The sequence below is a fragment of the Hevea brasiliensis genome, chromosome 5, assembly GCF_030052815.1.
Source record: "Hevea brasiliensis isolate MT/VB/25A 57/8 chromosome 5, ASM3005281v1, whole genome shotgun sequence".
Lineage (NCBI taxonomy): Eukaryota > Viridiplantae > Streptophyta > Magnoliopsida > Malpighiales > Euphorbiaceae > Hevea > Hevea brasiliensis.
This window is the reverse complement of record NC_079497.1, coordinates 74553877-74574611: the sequence shown is the minus strand read 5'-3', so window position 1 is coordinate 74574611 and position 20735 is coordinate 74553877.

Here is a 20735-nt window from a genome sequence, read left to right as displayed (position 1 = left end):
GGTATGAGACCAATTTGAGGTGAAACTAGGCACAAAATGTGCAAACTTTCATTGAGAAACCATGCCAAAATTCTGCTTGCAAGGTGACCTAAAAAAAATGACCAATTCGGATTAGGTGCAATTAGGACCTGAAAAATGACCAGCAGTGAGTATTTAGGCAGCAGGACTAGTATTTAGGCCATAACTCACTCAAACCAGGTCCAATTGACCTGAAATTTTGACCAAGAATATTTAAGACCCATACCTACAAGTCTTATGAAGACACCAACAAAGCCCAGCCCAGAAATGACCATAAGCAAGTCAAACAACTTGCACAAGTTCCTGGTCAAAACTGGCCGAACCAGAATTGACCACTTTGACCTAAAATTGACCTAAAATGGTACCATTTGACCAGCAAGAGTGTAATGACCAGAACTCGGTCTACTTAACTCGGATTGACCTGAAATTTTGCACCGCGGTCCATAAGACCTAGATCTACAAGTTTGTAGTTTCGACCGAGACCCAAAAACCGAGGGAACTAGATCGTCCGGTTAGGTCAAACCAAAGGTCCTAATCCAAAGAATTTGCATTAAAATGCACTAAACAAGGAAATGACTTTGGTAAAACGTGCAAACCTAAAACCCTATCAAATGTGACATATTAACGACACTAAAACCTAATTTACCTAAAACATAGCGAGGTCGGTATATTAGGTGATTAAGTGAATAATTGAGTTCAGGCATTATTTACCAAACACCATCGATAGAGACAGTTTAATTTAGTAATCAAACACTTCAAATTGTGTTTCTCCTACCAAAGACTCAGGAAAAGGGAAGGAAACACCGAGTCGGATCGTGAGACGATCATCGAGGTTTGTGCACAACTAGTTTTTAACTGATTTTGTTTTGAATATTTCATATGATTAAATGATATATTTTTCTTATGAATTATGTTTACCAAGCATTGGATTTAATTCAATGATTATTGAAATTGTTATAGTATGTATGAATTTAACTTTGTGAAATGATATTTTCACAAGTATTAAGCATTGTTATGGATCGAATAAATTATGTTTTGGAAAATTGTGATAGAATATGTTTTGAATTGTGATGGTAATTTTCATGGAAAAATGCCAATTTATGATTTGAATTGTGATGAGCATAAAAATTATTGGATATTGGAATTGAATTTGAATCGAATTATATTGTGATTTATGCTCACTAAAAGGATTGTGATATTGTTTTATATCTCACTATAGATGCTTGACTAGGTTATTACCCGTCTCTCTCATTTGTTGATAAGACAATTGAGTGAGTTGTGTTTTGATTACCATGGTACGTGCACAGCTTAGATTTTCCTCCGATTTGAGGTTAGATCTAAGTTTATTTTATCGTTATGGCCCTTGCGAAGATTCATTATTGTGATGGTGCATGCACGATGATTCGACCTCCCACCATAGGGAGTTAGAATCAGATTCGACCTCCCCGACCATAGGGAGTTAGAATCACATCGAATATGGCCCTTTCGGATTAGTCTTGCATAGTTAGTGAGATAAAGATTGATTTTTGAGATACAACATGATTTTTGAGATGCATAATGACTTTTGAGATACAGTATGATTTTTCAGATACAAAATGATTTTGAGATACAGAATGGCTTTTGAATGGTAAGGAATGGTGATTTCAATTATGGTTTGTGTGTAATTGATTTTGTTGGAATTACTTAAATGGATAGTCAAGATTTGATAAATTGAATTTTGTGCTCCAAGTCATTTATACAAATGATTTACATTATTGGCAATGAATATTTTGAGTTGTGAAATTTGATCAGTATTCAGATTCTCAAATTATTTACTGTAAAATTTGTCAATGTATATTGTACTATGTTTTAAATTATAGTTGTGCACCACTGAGTTCACCACTCAGCGATAGCTTTGTATGCTGTCGCAGGTAAGAAGAGCATAGAGCAGTGATTAAGTTGCTTTGAGGATACATTCAGATCAGCTCCAGGTATATCATAGATATACCCATGTACATAGGTTTTGATGTAAGCATGTAATAATATGTATGTAAATTATTTGAGCAGTTGTATAAAAACTCTTGTAAAATATTTTGGCATGTATTAAATGTAAATTATTGTAAATGTAAATTTGAGATTTCGTTTACTTGCATAGTCTTGTATTATATTTCTTGTATCTCAGTTTTTGAAAAATCACTGCAGATTTGAGTTGAGAAATATGTTGTGTTGAGAATTATATTGGAGTTGAGATTTGCAAATAAAGATTGAAGTGCTTTTTACAGGTTTTCTGAAGAACTGTTTTATCCAAAATACAGCCGGCACTTTGCCGAAATTTTGAACAAAAAATTTTATAACACTAGATTTTAATCGATGATTTAAATTGCACGAAAATTGTTTTAAAATCCCTTGTAGTGTATTTAATGGGTTATCAGTAGACGGAGTTGGTAATCCATTAGGTATACTACGGGATCATGTTATGCCTTACAGAGGGATAGGGTGTGACAGATTCCACTGGTGAAAGTGCTTTGGAGGCACCACAACACCGAGGAGGCAACTTGGGAAAGTGAAGAGACGATGAGGCTGTTAGTAGTATGCCCTAGAGCATATCATTTAGTATGTATCTTGTATATATTTTTATTAATAAAAGGCATTTCCACTTTTCCGTTTACATAATATATTTATGTGTAATAGAAAAGGTCCATTGATATTTTGTTAGAAATATTATTCTTAAGTTGTTAAGAATATGAGTGACAATATTTCTAGCACAAAGTATCATAAATAGGTTCACAATCGAGGATACTTCATAATAAAGACATGACTTATCCAGAAAGATTGTATTCATGTTTGTTCCCAAGTTATTTATATGAGATATAAATAAGATGGAATGGTGAGTCTCATGCCATATGACAAACATGATAGGCACTTATAAATAATAAGTAGGCCGAACCACTGACACTTATGACAAGCACATGGAGTTTACTCTTGTCAATGTTTTGTCATAAATCATATCGGTGCATATAATCTTTAGACCTGAGATAGCACAGTTATCTTGTATATAGGTAGTTTGAGTTTGATACTGCTTTCATACTTGTACTGTGTATGGGTATATGGGCATGTGTTGGCTCCTACTAGTTATATACGGAGGTAGGTGTTGATCAAGATGGAATATGTTCCTCTAAGTAAATAGAGATAAAATCCTATGTTCATTTAATTGTTCTTGATGTTTCAAGTTCCTGGCCAGGACAGATAGATTTATTCAGAAAAGAGTTTCTGATGAGAAAATCTTTTTAATCAAGAACTGGAATTAAAAGAGAATATAATATTCATAGCAAATGGAGTTTGACATAAACCATGACTCCAGCTTGAGTTGGGATTTTGTAACAGAGAGATTCTAGTGCATGGTAACATATGATTATAGGTTCATTTAAGGTAAACCTTATTACTAATTGGGTGGCCATGACATGCTATGCTAGGTGTTAACCATGGTCTATGAGGTTCATAAAATGATTTAGAGAAATCATTTATGGTAAGAAAGAGTTCTGATGATATTAAGAGTTGATATCATGTCTCATTGCCAATTAGTGATGAGCCTAGTAAGTCACACACATACACAAGTTATCACCTATTTAAATATGATTTAATTAATTAATTAAAGAGTTTAATTGATGAATTAAGTAGGTTTGGTTTGCAATTAAATTGCAAAGTGCCTAGCATGACTTAAAACCAAATCTAGATTATTGGATGTGTAGTATAAATTAAATTTATATTTAAAGTGTTTAAATATGAATTTAATTAATGAGAAATTAATTAATAGAGATTAATTAATTAATTTATATTTGATATAAATTAATTAGAAGAAGAAAAATAATTATTTTGGGTTGAGAACTCAAAATTAAGACACAGGGGCATTTTGGTCATTTTGCAGTGTGACACGTGGCACCATGAGATGGTGACACATGGGATTACACATAAGCTTGCCAAATGTTTTTTAATCATGTAAGATGATTAAAATCAAGATTAAATATAGGTTTGACACTTGGCACAATGTGATTGGGTCACTTAAACCTAGAGCTAATCAAAGGGTGACATGTGGCAAGGGTTTAATGTGTTAACCTAGCTATTTAAGTGTTGTTATGAGAAAATAAAATACAACCAGCAGCCACACTCCTTTGTCATGCCACTTTGAGGGTTTTCATCTCTTCTTCTTCATCTCTTATCAATTCAAAGAGATTAGCCATCAATCTCTTGAATTAAGAACACTAGAAATTGTTTCTAGTGTCCTGTTTACATCTTTAATCTCTTAAAAGGCAGAACTTGATTTTATAATTAATAGAAAAAGCTTTAGAAGCTATTCAAGGGCTGCCATAGGTGTTCTTGGTGTGGACAAGCTAGAGGGATAACATCTGGTGTCCTGAAGACGAATCTCAAAGGCGCAGACACGCTGCAGTGCATCAAGAGGTTAGTGTAATCGTTCTTGATTTAATCTAGGGTTCTAAAATTAATTTGATTAATTTTAAAATCTTAAATGGCAAATACAGATCCAAAAACATATTAAAAGAGTTTTAATATGTTGTTTATCATTGAAATCAAATAGATAAAAATAAATCTTGCATGATGCATGTGACCCTAGGTGAAAATTTTTGAATTCAATGGTATAAACTTGTGTTTTTCACGCTTCCGTTCCTTCAATTGGTATCAGAGCCACTATATTTGCCATTTAGATTGATGTTTATATGATTTAATTGTGTGTTTGATCATGAGATCAAGAGTTTATTGCAGGTTGCAAAGTCAAAGTGGTGGCATAAATGATGAACACCATGGTGTGCATGGTTGATGCATCACAATGGTGTGCAAAGGTAAATAGATGGTGAATGTGCAATTATTGTATGATTTAAGATCCATTTTATGTCTAATTAAATTGTTTAATTAGAATTTTTATCACACAATTAAATTATGATTCAAATCAGAATTTTAAAAATTGTTTGAATGTGATTCAAATCTGAATTTTAAAAGTTGTTTGAATGTGATTCAAATCTGAATTTTTAAAGTTGTTTGAATCATTTTTAAATCTGATTTTTTAAAATTGATTGAATAAAATTCAGATCTGATTTTTTAAAAAATATTTGAATGTGATTCAAATCTGATTTTTTAAAAAATGTTTGAATGTGATTCAAATATGTATTTTTAAAGTTGTTTGAATGTGATTCAAATCTGAATTTTTAAATTTGTTTGAATGAGATTCAAATTTGAATTTTTAAATTTATTTGAATCATATTCAAATCTGAATTTTTAAGTTGAATATGAGATATTCAATTTAATTTAAGTATGGATGTTTTATTTAATTGTTAAATAGTGATATGCATGATGGATGATCATGGACTATAAAAGACCAATGTGATTGGATTTATTTCTTTTATATTTCTTTGGGATTGTAAATTAATTAATTTATTTTAATTTATTTTGGGCATGTATTATTAAGTTTGTAATAATTTTTGGGTTGTAATTTCATTTATTTAAGTTCTTGTAAATTCGCCTTGGTATGCCAAGGATTACTATATAATATTGGATTGCAAGAAGTTCAAGGAGGTCAAGAGCATTGGTGGGACCAAAGGGGAGGAATTCAAGATAAAGTATTGATTATGTACTCCTTCAGCAACTCTTGTTAAATGAATGAATGTAATGCACCTAGGAATTCTGTGATTTAATTCTTGGTGGCTCAGAATTGAATCCCTTAGAAAGTCCATGATCATACCATATTTACTGCTTATCCATGAATGCATGAGATGTATGGGAATGTATGCAATTATATGATATATGCATGCTAAATGGATAATGTTCAAAGTGAGACCTTAATAGTAAATAGAATGACCATAAAATCTTCCAAACAAATGATTAAGTTGGAAATGCTATAATTAAAGTAATTATAACATAGGCCCTCCATTGGGGCAATTATTTTAAGAAATTTTAAATAGTTGCATAAGATGCAATTTATTTAAGAGATTTTCTTAAGAATAATTGTTAAGCATGAGATGTTGTAAATATGTAAATGGTTTAGTGGCCAATATTGGATGTACTGAGGACATTAAAATTATTTGCATAATTATCGCTCAATGGGATCAACTTAACTAATGCAAGATAAGTCAATAATGGATGTACCTGAGATTTTGAGCATTAGGGGCTAGGTAAAGGATTGAACCTCACATGAGATGTGATGGGCAAAGAGTTGTTCACTTATAGTTTATTGTAATTCCAATAATGGATGTACCTGAGGATGATCAATAGAATTATAAGAATTCAATCACCCACTAGAAATCCATCCAACTAGGATTTTCGTTTTCTACTTTGGAAGAGTAGGATTCGCTAAGTTAGTGGGAGGACCAATTTGATTAAAAGACCATAATCATTTTGGTTAATTACATGATACATTTACTAATTAATCTGGTTATTTTCTGCAGTTAATTTTCTGATAAAAATGAGCACAAAACAACCACCACCATCCAATATCCTTGCAAGCATACTTGATCACAATAGGTTGACAGGACCTAATATGTCTGATTGGCTAAGAAATTTGAAACTTGTCTTGAACCTTGAACATATAGGATATGTTCTAGATTCAAATGTTCCTGGTCCCTTACCTCCAGAGGCCACACAAGAGGAACATGAAACTTTGGACAAGTGGAAGGAGCATGATATGAGAGTTAAGTGTTACATGCTTGCTTCCATGAGTAATGAGTTACAGAAGCAACATGAGAACATGCAGAGTGCGAGTGAGATCCTCCTTCACCTACAAGAGTTGTATGGTGAGCACAGCAGGAATGCTAGGTATGAGCTATCTAGGCAGCTGTTCCGCATGAGGATGTCTGAGAGACAGAATGTTGGGGATCATGTCCACAAGATGATTCGGCTGATTGAGCAGTTGGAATATTTTGACTTCAACATGGATTTCCAACTACAGACGGATTTGATCCTTCAGTCCCTTCCTGAGTCTTTTGGGAAATTTTGTGACAAATTTCCATATGACTAAACAGGAATGCACCTTAGCTGGTTTACTCAACATGCTGGTTATTGCCCAAAAGAATATGCCAGGCAATAAAGGAAAAGAGGTAGCTTTGGTTGCATCTTCTTCTGCTGGAAAGTCCAACAAGAAGAAGGGCAATAAGAAAAAGAAACCTCAGATTTTTGTTCCTTCTAAGAAAATAGCTAAACAGAAAAGGAAGACTAAAGCTGATGAAGGCAAAGGAAAGTGTTTCCACTGCCAACAAGAAAGTGTTTCCATTGCCAATAAGAAAGTGTTTCTATTACCAGTAAGAAAGTGTTTCCACTGGCCAGAGTCTAGCAATCTAAATGAAAGCAATGCCGTGGTGAAAAACAACTTAAGTTCAAAATATATTTGGCACTTAAGGTTATGTCATGTTGCAGAAGATAGGATTACAAAATTGGAGAAAATGGGGATTCTATCCTTATTAGACTTTGAGCCTACTCCAACTTGTGAATCTTGCCTTTAGGGCAAAATGAATAGATCACCCTTTGTTGGACAGGGGCTAAGAGCTGAAAATATTTTGGAGCTAATACATAGTGATGTATGTGGTCCATCTAAAGAAATGGCTAGAGGGGGCTTTCATTATATTATTACCTTTACTGATGATAAATCAAGGTTTGGGTATTTGTATTTGATGAAATACAAACATGAATCTTTTGAAAAGTTCAAAGAATTTAAATCTGAAGTAGAAAATCAAACAGGAAAGAGTATTAAAGCTCTTCGATCAGATCGTAGAGGTGAATATTTGAGTACTGAATTTGATGAATACTTGAGAGAGCATGGCATTGTTTCTCAGCTGACTCCTCCAGGAACACCACAACTGAATGGTGTATCTGAAAGGAGAAATCGTACCCTATTGGATATGGTACGTAGTATGATGAGCTATACTGATATGCCAATCTCCTTTTGGGGATTTGCATTAGAATCAGCTTTGTATATTCTGAATAGGATTTCATCAAAATCAGTTTCTTCCACACCTTATGAGATATGGCATGGAAGAAAACCAAGTCTTAAGCATGTTAAGATTTGGGGTTGTCCAGCTTATATCAAAAAGCTGAACACTGATAAATTGGAGACCAGATCAGAAAAGGGTCGATTTGTTGGATATCCAAAAGATAGTTTTGGATATTATTTTTATTTGCCTACTTCATAAAAGGTTGTGATAAGTAGAGATGCCACATTTATTGAACAACAGTTTGTTCAAGAAGGAGGCAAAGGAAGGCAAATAGAGTTAGAATTGGAGAATTCTGACCAACCAACATATCAGATGGATATAGATCCATCTAGTCAACCTATACCCGTAGAACAACCAGGGTATCTCACCCACCAGTGAGATATGGTTTTCTTCATGAAGAAGAACAAGAGTTGTCTATTCATGAAGAAGTAGATCATGGAGATGATCCACTTACCTATGAAGAAGCTATATCAGATATAGACTCTTCAAAATGGATTGATGCTATGAAATCCGAGATTGATTCCATGTATAAGAATCAAGTTTGGGATCTTGTTGACCCACCTGAAGGTATTGTACCTATAGGGAACAAATGGGTTTTCAAGAAGAAAATTGGTTCTGATGGAAAGGTAGAGACCTATAAGGCAAGGCTAGTAGTGAAAGGGTTTCGCCAAAGGCAAGGAATCGACTATGAGGAGACTTTCTCACCTGTTGCCATGCTTAAATCAATTAGGATTTTATTAGCAATAGCTGAGTACTATGATTATGAGATTTGGCAGATGGATGTCAAAACAGCTTTTCTCAATGGATATATTGAAGAAAACATTTTCATGGAACAACCTAGGGGATTTGAATCCCAAGATGGTTCCAAGGTATGCAAGCTAAAGCGATCCATTTATGGGTTGAAACAAGCTTCGAGGAGTTGGAACATCCGTTTTGATGAAGCCATTAAATCCTTTGGTTTTATAAAAAATGAGGATGAGCCATGTGTATATAAGAAGGTTAGTGACAGTGCTATCACTTTCCTTGTCTTATATGTGAATGACATACTATTGATGGGTAATGACACAGGTATGTTGACAACTATAAAGGTATGGTTGTCAAATACATTCTCCATGAAAGACTTAGGGGAGGCAACCTATATTCTTGGGATTCGCATCTATAGAGATAAAGCGAAAAGAATAATTGGTTTATCCCAAAGTCTATACTTGGAAAAGGTGTTAAAGAGGTTTAACATGCTTGATTCCAAGAGAGGATTGTTACCAGTGAGACATGGTATCCATCTTTCTAAAGAGATGCCTCCAAAGACACCTAAAGAAAGAGATAAGATGGCCAGGATTCCATATGCTTCGCCTATTGGAAGTATAATGTATGCAATGTTGCGTACTTGGCCGGATATCGCATATGCTGTTAGTTTGACTAGCAGGTATCAATCCAATCCAGGTTTGGAACACTGGATAGCTGTCAAGAATATCCTTAAGTACTTGAGAAGAACTAAGGATTTATTCTTGATTTATGGAGGTGGAGACTTGCAATTGGATGGTTATACCGATTCTGATTTCCAATCAAATATTGATGATAGAAAGTCAACCTCTAGATATGTGTTCATTTGTAATGGAGGTGCAGTCAGTTGGAAGAGTTCCAAACAGACCACGACTGCAGATTCCACTACAGAGGCTGAGTATATTCTCGCATCGATGTCGCAGGAAGTCGCTTGGATAAAGAAGTTCGTGACAGAACTTACAGTAGTTCCTTCCATTGAGTCAGCAGTTCCACTACACTGTGACAACAATGGAGCAGTCATACAGGCTAAGGAACTAAGGTCTCACCCAAAATCCAAACACATAGAAAGGCACTACCACATTATCAGACATATAGTTGGGCAAGGGCGATATAGCCATGCAGAAAAATAACATCAGCTGAAAAAATTCAGCTGATCCATGCACTAAGCCTTTGTCACAAGCTCAGTTAGACTGACATCTTGAGAAGATGGGTCTAAGGTATTGTAATGAATGGCTCTAGTGCTAGTGGGAGATTGTTAGTAGTATGCCCTAGAGCATATCATTTAGTATGTATCTTGTACATATTTTTATTAATAAAAGGCATTTCCACTTTTCCGTTTACATAATATATTTATGTGTAATAGAAAAGGTCCATTGATATTTTGTTAGAAATATTATTCTTAAGTTGTTAAGAATATGTGTGACAATATTTCTAGCACAAAGTATCATAAATAGGTTCACAATCGAGGATACTTCATAATAAGGACATGACTTATCCAGAAAGATTGTATTCATGTTTGTTCCCAAGTTATTTATATGAGATATAAATAAGATGGAATGGTGAGTCTCATGCCATATGACAAACATGATAGGCACTTATAAATGATAATAGGCCGAACCAGTGACACTTATGACAAGCACATGGAGTTTACTCTTGTCAATGTTTTGTCATAAATCATATCAGTGCATATAATCTTTAGACCTGAGATAGCACAGTTATCTTGTATATAGGTAGTTTGAGTTTGATACTGCTTTCATACTTGTACTGTGTATGGGTATATGGGCATGTGTTGGCTCCTACTAGTTATATACGGAGGTAGGTGTTGATCAAGATGGAATCTGTTCCTCTAAGTAAATAGAGATAAAATCCTATGTTCATTTAATTATTCTTGATGTTTCAAGTTCCTGGCCAGGACAGATAGATTTATTCAGAAAAGAGTTTATGATGAGAAAATCTTTTTAATCAAGAACTGGAATTAAAAGAGAATATAATATTCATAGCAAATGGAGTTTGACATAAACCATGACTCCAGCTTGAGTTGGGATTTTGTAATAGAGAGATTCTAGTGCATGGTAACATATGATTATAGGTTCATTTAAGGTAAACCTTATTACTAATTGGGTGGCCATGGCATGCTATGCTAGGTGTTAACCATGGTCTATGAGGTTCATAAAATGATTTAGAGAAATCATTTATGGTAAGAAAGAGTTCTGATGATATTAAGAGTTGATATCATGTCTCATTGCCAATTAGTGATGAGCCTAGTAAGTCACACACATACACAAGTTATCACCTATTTAAATATGATTTAATTAATTAATTAAAGAGTTTAATTGATTAATTAAATAGGTTTGGTTTGCAATTAAATTGCAAAGTCCCTAGCATGACTTGAAAACAAATCTAGATTATTGGATGTGTAGTATAAATTAAATTTATATTTAAAGTGTTTAAATATGAATTTAATTAATGAGAAATTAATTAATAGAGATTAATTAATTAATTTATATTTGATATAAATTAATTAGAAGAAGAAAAATAATTATTTTTGGTTGAGAACTCAAAATTAAGACACAGGGGCATTTTGATCATTTTGTAGTGTGACACGTGGCACCATGAGATGGTGACACGTGGGATTACACATAAGCTTGCCAAATGTTTTTTAATCATGTAAGATGATTAAAATCAAGATTAAATATAGGTTTGACACTTGGCACAATGTGATTGGGTCACTTAAACCTAGAGCTAATCAAAGGGTGACATGTGGCAAGGGTTTAATGTGTTAACCAAGCTATTTAAGTGTTGTTATGAGAAAATAAAATACAACCAGCAGCCACACTCCTTTGTCATGCCACTTTGAGGGTTTTCATCTCTTCTTCTTCATCTCTTATCAATTCAAAGAGATTAGCCATCAATCTCTTGAATTAAGAACACTAGAAATTGTTTCTAGTGTCCTGTTTACATCTTTAATCTCTTAAAAGGCAGAACTTGATTTTATAATTAATAGAAAAAGCTTTAGAAGCTATTCAAGGGCTGCCATAGGTGTTCTTGGTGTGGACAAGCTAGAGGGACAACATCTGGTGTCCTGAAGACGAATCTCAAAGGCGCAGACACGCTGCAGTGCATCAAGAGGTTAGTGTAATCGTTCTTGATTTAATCTAGGGTTCTAAAATTAATCTGATTAATTTTAAAATCTTAAATGGCAAATACAGATCCAAAAACATATTAAAAGAGTTTTAATATGTTGTTTATCATTGAAATCAAATAGATAAAAATAAATCTTGCATGATACATGTGACCCTAGGTGAAAATTTTTGAATTCAATGGTACAAACTTGTGTTTTTCACGCTTCCGTTCCTTCAGAGGTAATAGTTCCCTCAACTGTTTGCATCAGGTAAATTTCGAGGACGAAATTTAAATTAGAGGGGAAGTTGTAACACCCTCCCTGTAGCAACTCCGTACATTCTACTGTTCCGAGGACCTGTGTCAGACCGGACAGCTAGAACGTCTGGAAAAATATTTAAACTAAAGTGAGGAACCATAATTATTAAATGATTAATTGAACCAAATTGTGTAAGTGAAATACAAAGTTTAGGCATGTATGAACATGGAAAATGTGGACAATTAAAAACAATAGGGTTTGCTCATGTAATGATGAAAGTGAGTTTTAATGGTCAATTAGTGACCATTTGGTTATTTGTAACACCCTCCCCGTAGCAACTCTGTACATTCTACTGTTCCGGTGATCAGTGTCGGTCCGGACAGCTAGAACGTCCGGAAAAATATTTAAACTAAAGTCAGGAATCATAATTAACTCAAATATTAATAAGAAAAATTTAGTAAAAATGTTAGAAATAAAATACAACTAAGTCAAGTGAGCCGGTGCCCAAGCGATGGGTAACCAGAGGTAAGTTGCGGTTCTCACAACGAGGAGCCCTAGACCCGGGAAAAAAATTCATAAAATAATTCTTGGGACTCCAGAGAAGGGTTATTGAGGTTTCCATGGCATTAGAATGCCAAGAAAATATTTAGAAAAATTTATCAATCGGTATAGACAATTTTGACCCGTTAAGCCAAACGGAGGGCATTTTGGTCATTTCGCCTTCAGAGGTGATTTTTGGCCGACTTGTCCAGTTAAGTAAATAATTAATATGACATAAAATATGAATAAACATTACTAAAAATGAAATTGGAAATGAGTAGTGGATAAAAGAAAAGGAAAATGAAATAAAAAGCAATTTATGACATCTTGATAATGTCATTTAAAAGCCATAACCAATCACAATTAAGTAACCATTTGACTAATTAATAAAAGAGATAAATAAAGACCAAGGAAGACCAAAAACAAGCAGCCATCTTCTTCTTCAAAACGTGATCCTCTCCTCCATAACCCTCCATGGAAGTTTTCTTTAATTACTTCCATTTTCCCATGAATTTGCACTATAAAACCCTAAGTCCCTTCACTAAAAACTTGTCTCTACCTCTTGGGAAGTGTTTGGCAACCTAGAAAAGGAAGGAAAGTGAAGTTTTAGCTTAGAGAAATCTGCCCTACAAGAGGTTAAAGTGAGGTTAGTGCCTACTTATATATATACTTCTTTGATTCCATGTTAGAAGCTTGAAATAAGTGAGAAATTGTAAATTAAATGAACATGAATTATGTGTATACATACTATGAATTTTTGGCAGCCCTTGTGCAGGAATTATTTTGATAGTTTTGATGGACTTAGAGTGAACTAGAGCTTATGTTTAAAGTGTATACATATACATATACAAAGAATGGAAGAGTTAAATAAGGAATTTGTGAAAACTCATATGTGAATTAGGGTTTTGAGAAGTGAAAAATTGACTTGGCTTAGGAAATTGTTAGAGAACCTTTTAATGGTCAATTAGTGACCATTTTAGGTATGTTGACCATGAATTGGACTGAAAAATAGTATAGCCAAGTGAATGTGTAGGCTGCCTTGTGAGTGCAGCAGAGTGACTAAAATTTCAGTCCACTTGCACAGCCATAACTTTGGCTGTGTAGGTCCAATTGATGTTTGGCCAATTGAACATGAAACTAGGCTTATAATGGCACATTTTTGCTGAAGAAACCATGCCCAAAAGACCAAAGCAAGAGGACCAAAACTTGGCCCCAATCCGGATACCCTGCAAACAGCCCTGCAGAAATGACCAAATGAACAGTCATTTGGCCATAACTCACTGTAGATATGGTCAATTGACCTGAAATTTTTACAGCAATAAGATAAGATATAGACAAACAACTTTCATGAGCGACACCAATCTAAATTATGCCATTAACCTAATCAAATCATTGAGCAAAGTGAAGTTTATCAGATCGAGATTTCCAGAATTTTCATTTGAGCAGTAATGTTTGGATGGCTATAACTCTCTCTAGAAAACTCGGATTTAGGCGATTCTTGAACCAATGAAAACCTAAGGCATAGTAGAACATTTCATATGAAGAAAGTTAGACCAAATTATGAACTTAACTTGATCAAATTACTGACCAAAGTTGGACCAAAATCTGCCAAAACCCAAAAGTGCAGCATGAGCGATTGCACGTGAACAGTAAACTTATTTTGGCCATAACTTGAGCTACAAAACTCCAAATGGAGTGATTCAAAAAAGGAAATTCAACTAGACAGAATAAGGAACAACTTTCATGTTTACCATTTCCTCAAATTCCCACTGTAAAAATAACAAATGGAACAGTAAAGATGAAGCACCAAATTTGAAAATTTTGTTCAATTAGCATTAAGCTTAGAAATGGTATTGGCAACCAATACCAACAAGTTTTAAATACAAAATGTGGTATGTTTGGGGTGTTAAAACCAATACACCTATTTTCTATCCAAAAGTCAACATTTTTGTTGACCAATGAGGTGAATAGTGACATCAAAACCAAAAATTGGCAATTTTGCCAAAATGACCTAAGCTTTGAGAAAGTGACCAAAACCAACAAGTTTTGAATACAAAATGTGGTATGTTGGGAGTACTAAAACCAATGTACCTATTGTTTATGCAAAAGTCAACATTTTAGTTGACTAATGAAATGAATAGTGACATGAAAACTTGAAATTCAAAAATTGTGAAACTTAAAAGTGCAAAATGCCCTAGTAGGCCTAATGTGATTGGTTTGGATAGGTTGGCATGCCAATAGGGTATTGTTTTAGCGATCGCGAAAGGCTTTATGCTGTATTCATGGCTTTATGCCCGTATTCATGGCTTTTATGCCCGTATTCATGGCTTTTATGCCCGATTATGTGATATCATGGCTTTTTAGCCATATCGATCGCATACATGGTTGGCGTTCTGCCCCCATGGTATGACGCCCGAGGCACCGCGGTGTCGATGCCAACGACCCGTTATCGATCGATCGTCCAAAGATAGGTTACTTGGGCATGGAAAAGTATAACTGTGATTGAACTGATTATTAAAGAAAATACGAAAATTAAGTATCAGGAATGATTACAAAAATACAAAGAAGCTCAATATCATGAAGAAAATAATTAACGAAATGCATGAAGAAATTAATATCATAAAACATGATTAGCCCTCGACTAAACAATAAGTTAGTAATTATTCATTTCTTATGAACACAATAGCAAGGAAATTATTATTTTTATTTGAATATTATATTTTCTTGTATTATTGGCACCACTAAGCTTTATGCTTAGCGCGTCGCTTTTGCAACGCGTAGGTACTGAAGATTTGGACAGAGGGCCCAGAGACCACGATTGGGTAAGGCCGTTCACGATTCGCATAGTGTCCGTGTCACCTCAACTTCTGCAATGCATTGGTAGGACACTAGGTGTCATTTTGGCATTCTGTAATAAATTTTGATTTTCTCATATGTAATGAAACTTATGTAATGTATTTTGATTTTCATGTAAACAATGCAAATTTGTGTTTGTAAATGGAAAAGTGAATATTGATCTGTAACTGGTACATGATTATCAAATGAGGTGAATGATTGAGAAATGAATGTGAACTGAAAAATATTGAGATTTTGATAAATGGAGTTGAGATGAATGAATAAGAATATAGGAAGTGTTTTTCACGAGTTCAAGAACGGTTTTCTCCATTTTTAGCAGATCACGGATTTTCTATAAAATTTTCGGAACCTCAAATAAATTATAATTTCGACAAAAGGCTTAAATAAATTATATTTCACAAGTTATATTAAAAAGGAAGAATAAAAATGAATTAAGATAAAATAGAGTGCTCGCACAATCGAGTGGCATAACGTGCTCGGCTACACTGTAGTCGGGTAAGGGGTGTCACATTTAGTGGTATCAGAGCACGGTTTAGGCGTTTCTGGGCCTAGATTGAGTCCATACCATGCATTGCATTTGTAAGAGTCGAGGTGACACTAATGCAGATCTGTTTGTCTTTGTTAAATAGGATATGGACCCTTCATCTCGAGGGCGATTGAGGAGGAAGTGGATAGTCATGCTCCACTGCAGCAATGAGACTGGGGCATGAGAGAATCTGCTCGCTTGACTCAAGCGAGCCTGCCGGCCTCCACGAGCCATGTTCCAAAGAAATGGCCGATTTCTTTAGACAAATGGCTAGAGTAATGCCACCGCCACCACCACCAGCTCCACAGCAGAAATCACACCTGGAAAAATTGAGAAAGTTTGGAGCAGTGGACTTCTATGGCAAGAGAGAAGATGATTACATTGCAGTAAAATTGGTTGAATGTAACAGCAGAGTTTTAAAACAACTCCACTGAACTCCAGAGCAAAAATTGGAATCACTGTATCTCTGCTGCAAGACGATGGGTATGAATGGTGGGACACTGTGTCCAGTGAAGTACAACAGGAAATAGTAACTTGGGATTTCTTCCTCTCTGAATTCAAGAAGAAATATGTGGGTACTGTATACCTAGAAGAGAGAAGAAGGGAATTCATTAACCTGAGGCAGAGACAGTTGTCAGTGGCTGAGTATGAGAAGGAATTCGTCCGATTAAGCCGCTATGGAAGGGAGATAGTCCCTAATGAAGTGAAAGGTGTAAGAGATTTGAAGAGGGACTGAATGACAATATAAAGATTATGATCACTGCCTTGGGGATCACAGACTTCACCAAGTTAGTGGAAGTTGCATTAAAAGTGGAGAAAGTGAGAATAAATGAACAAAATAGGAAAGATAGGCAGTGTAAGAGGGAATTTGGACAAGGACAGTCAAATATACCAACTGATAGTAAGAAGTTTAAGGGTCCTAGTTCACAAGATCAGACACAGGGCCACAGAGGCCAGATGGGAATATCTATAGCTAGTTTCCCGGGCACAATAACAAGGGGATCAACCCTAATGCCTGAATGTATGCATTGTGGTAGAAAACACAGAGGGGAGTGTCGACTGTTAACTGGAGAGTGTTTCAAGTGTGGGGCTACGGATCATTTCATAAGAGATTGCCCTCAGAGGAGTGGTTCAATAGCTCCAGTACAAGTTGATGGACCTCCCCCTGTAGTTCAAAGGGGTAAAAGATCGGGTAGAGCAGAAACGGCTGACATTTCACAGAAGATTGTTTCTGAGACCGTTGAAAAGCCCGAAGTCAGGGTGGCACCACAAATATATGCTATGGAAGCTCAGGAAGAGCCAAACCCAGACACTGATGAGGCAATACAAGGAAGTGAAGAAACAAGGAGGTAGTAACTCCCCGATTACTTAAGTCAGGTAAATTTCGAGGACGAAATTTAAATAAGAGGAAGAGTTGTAACACCCTCCCGTAGCAACTCCGTACATTCTACTGCTCCGGTGATCGTGTCGGTCCTGACTAGAACGTCCGGAAAAATATTTAAACTAAAGTCAGGAATCATAATTAACTCAAATATTAATAAGAAAAATTTATTAAAAATGTTAGAAATAAAATACAACTAAGTCAAGTGAGCCGGTGCCCAAGCGATGGGTAACCAGAGGTAAGTTGCGGTTCTCACAACGAGGAGCCCTAGACCTGGGAAAAAAATTCATAAAATAATTTTTGGGACTCCAGAGAAGGGTTATTGAGGTTTCCATGGCATTAGAATGCCAAGAAAATATTTAGAAAAATTTATCAATCGGTACAGACAATTTTGACCCGTTAAGCCAAACGGAGGGCATTTTGGTCATTTCGCCTTCAGAGGTGATTTTTGGCCGACTTGTCCAGTTAAGTAAATAATTAATATGACATAAAATATGAATAAACATTACTAAAAATGAAATTGGAAATGAGTAGTGGATAAAAGAAAAGGAAAATGAAATAAAAAGCAATTTATGACATCTTGATGATGTCATTTAAAAGCCATAACCAATCACAATTAAGTAACCATTTGACTAATTAATAAAAGAGATAAATAAAGACCAAGGAAGACCAAAAACAAGCAGCCATCTTCTTCTTCAAAACGTGATCCTCTCCTTCATAACCCTCCATGAAAGTTTTCTTTAATTACTTCCATTTTCCCATGAATTTGCACTATAAAACCCTAAGTCCCTTCACTAAAAACTTGTCTCTACCTCTTGGGAAGTGTTTGGCAACCTAGAAAAGGAAGGAAAGTGAAGTTTTAGCTTAGAGAAATCTGCCCTACAAGAGGTTAAAGTGAGGTTAGTGCCTACTTATATATATACTTCTTTGATTCCATGTTAGAAGCTTGAAATAAGTGAGAAATTGTAAATTAAATGAACATGAATTATGTGTATACATACTATGAATTTTTGGCAGCCCTTGTGCAGGAATTATTTTGATAGTTTTGATGGACTTAGAGTGAACTAGAGCTTATGTTTAAAGTGTATACATATACATATACAAAGAATGGAAGAGTTAAATAAGGAATTTGTGAAAACTCATATGGGAATTAGGGTTTTGAGAAGTGAAAAATTGACTTGTCTTAGGAAATTGTTAGAGAACCTTTTAATGGTCAATTAGTGACCATTTTAGGTATGTTGACCATGAATTGGACTGAAAAATAGTATAGCCAAGTGAATGTGTAGGCTGCCTTGTGAGTGCAGCAGAGTGACTAAAATTTCAGTCCACTTGCACAGCCATAACTTTGGCTGTGTAGGTCCAATTGATGTTTGGCCAATTGAACATGAAACTAGGCTTATAATGGCACATTTTTGCTGAAGAAACCATGCCCAAAAGACCAAAGCAAGAGGACCAAAACTTGGCCCCAATCCGGATACCCTGCAAACAGCCCCTGCAGAAATGACCAAATGAATAGTCATTTGGCCATAACTCACTGTAGATATGGTCAATTGACCTAAAATTTTTACAGCAACAAGATAAGATATAGACAAACAACTTTCATGAGGGACACCAATCTAAATTATGCCATTAACCTAATCAAATCATTGAGCAAAGTGAAGTTTATCAGATCGAGATTTCGAATTTTCATTTGAGCAATAATGTTTGGATGGCTATAACTCTCTCTAGAAAACTCGGATTTAGGCGATTCTTGAACCGATGAAAACCTAAGGCATAGTAGAACATTTCATATGAAGAAAGTTAGGCCAAATTATGAACTTAACTTGATCAAATTACTGACCAAAGTTGGACCAAAATCTGCCAAAACCCAAAAGTGCAGCATGAACAGTGCACGTGAACAGTAAACTTATTTTGGCCATAACTTGAGCTACAAAACTCCAAATGGAGTGATTCAAAAAAGGAAATTCAACTAGACAGAATAAGGAACAACTTTCATGTTTACTATTTCCTCAAATTCCCACTGTAAAAATAACAAATGGAACAGTAAAGATGAAGCACCAAATTTGAAAATTTTGTTCAATTAGCATTAAGCTTAGAAATGGTATTGGCAACCAATACCAACAAGTTTTAAATACAAAATGTGGTATGTTTGGGGTGTTAAAACCAATACACCTATTTTCTATCCAAAAGTCAACATTTTTGTTGACCAATGAGGTGAATAGTGACATCAAAACCAAAAATTGGCAATTTTGCCAAAATGACCTAAGCTTTGAGAAAGTGACCAAAACCAACAAGTTTTGAATACAAAATGTGGTATGTTGGGAGTACTAAAACCAATGTACCTATTGTTTATGCAAAAGTCAACATTTTAGTTGACTAATGAAATGAATAGTGACATGAAAACTTGAAATTCAAAAATTGTGAAACTTAAAAGTGCAAAATGCCCTAGTAGGCCTAATGTGATTGGTTTGGATAGGTTGGCATGCCAATAGGGTATTGTTTTAGCGATCGCGAAAGGCTTTATGCCTGTATTCATGGCTTTATGCCCGTATTCATGGCTTTTATGCCCGTATTCATGGCTTTTATGCCCGATTATGTGATATCATGGCTTTTTAGCCATACTGATTGCATACATGGTTGACGTTCTGCGTCCCATGGTATGACGGCCCGAGGCACCGCGGTGTCCAGTGCCAACGACCCGTTATCGATCCGATGCCCAAAGATAGGTTACTTGGGCATGGAAAAGTATAACTGTGATTGAACTGATTATTAAAGAAAATACGAAAATTAAGTATCAGGAATGATTACAAAAATACAAAGAAGCTCAATATCATGAAGAAAATAATTAACGAAATGCATGAAGAAATTAATATCATAAAACATGATTAGCCCTCGACTAAACAATAAGTTAGTAATTATTCATTTCTTATGAACACAATAGCAAGGAAATTATTATTTTTATTTGAATATTATATTTTCTTGTATTATTGGCACCACTAAGCTTTATGCTTAGCGCGTCGCTTTTGCAACGCGTAGGTACTGAAGATTTGGACAGAGGGCCCAGTAGACCACAGATTGGGTAAGGCCGTTCACAGTTCTGCATAGTGTCCGTGTCACCTCAACTTCTGCAATGCATTGGTAGGACACTAGGTGTCATTTTGGCATTCTGTAATAAATTTTGATTTTCTCATATGTAATGAAACTTATGTAATGTATTTTGATTTTCATGTAAACAATGCAAATTTGTGTTTGTAAATGGAAAAGTGAATATTGATCTGTAAC